Source organism: Monopterus albus, unplaced genomic scaffold (assembly GCF_001952655.1).
Source record: "Monopterus albus unplaced genomic scaffold, M_albus_1.0 scaffold45.1, whole genome shotgun sequence".
NCBI classification, from domain to species: domain Eukaryota; kingdom Metazoa; phylum Chordata; class Actinopteri; order Synbranchiformes; family Synbranchidae; genus Monopterus; species Monopterus albus.
In genome coordinates this window covers 742,327-742,657 of record NW_018127925.1, presented here as the reverse complement: position 1 = coordinate 742,657, position 331 = coordinate 742,327, and the positions used below count along the sequence as shown (strand labels likewise).

General features: G+C 44.4%; 1 protein-coding gene across 3 annotated transcripts in view; it reads left to right on the top strand.

Annotated features, from left to right (window-relative positions):
• The window catches only part of slco1c1 (solute carrier organic anion transporter family, member 1C1), a 33,138-nt gene that overhangs the window by 23,741 nt on the left and 9,066 nt on the right, over nucleotides 1–331 (top strand). The window lies entirely within an intron of this gene.

The window sequence follows — 331 nt, the reverse complement described above, 5'->3', positions numbered from 1 at the left end:
ATAAACCCCCCCCCCCCCAGTTGCCCCCGATGGTTAGAGCTATCGGTTGAATTGGCGCCGCAAATGGCTGCCATTGGTTCTTTACCAGAAACAAATTCCTAGTGTGTAACATACTTGGCCAAATAAAGGTGATTATCCTTTAAGGGAACAATGCTAAGTTGAGCAGCTGGAAGCACCCCATCTGGCTAATTAGTGGAATTAACTTGTTGAAAGGTTAACCTTGTTAGCGGAAGCTGAAAATGCTTTCCAAGTCTTCTTGGAGTGAGTGTCAGCTGACAGATGAATAAGTAGAGACTAGTGACACACACAGAGAAAAACATTTTTCCTGCTG